We start from the raw sequence: 345 nt of genomic DNA on the forward strand, positions 1-345 counted from the left end.
ATCCATGACTGTTGATTTCCCGGTTAGTTGTTATCCACAACTGTTGATTTCCCGGTTAGTTCTGGTGCTGCCAGACGTGCTGCCAGACGTCCCTCCCTTTCTGCGTGCTTTGTGTTAACTTTAATCTCCGTTGGATAGAACAACATTAACCGAAGCCTCTGAGATTTAAGGAAGATTTGGATCGTGCGACCAGGCTGGCCTTCTTGGACCGTTTGGGGAATCCTTATTATATTATTATTATATTATTATAATATTTTTATGGCATGTCCTCTCTAACTGGGACGTTTTAGGGCCTATTGGTGGGATTTGCTGTGGACAAAATACACACCGTGCTGGTAAGAGCAA

General features: G+C 43.5%; 1 protein-coding gene across 2 annotated transcripts in view; it reads left to right on the plus strand.

Annotated features, from left to right (window-relative positions):
- The window catches only part of tbc1d23 (TBC1 domain family, member 23), a 13,304-nt gene that overhangs the window by 3,784 nt on the left and 9,175 nt on the right, over positions 1-345 (plus strand). The gene's annotated exons all lie outside the window — the stretch shown is intronic.

The sequence above is a fragment of the Etheostoma spectabile genome, chromosome 9 (assembly GCF_008692095.1).
Source record: "Etheostoma spectabile isolate EspeVRDwgs_2016 chromosome 9, UIUC_Espe_1.0, whole genome shotgun sequence".
Lineage (NCBI taxonomy): Eukaryota > Metazoa > Chordata > Actinopteri > Perciformes > Percidae > Etheostoma > Etheostoma spectabile.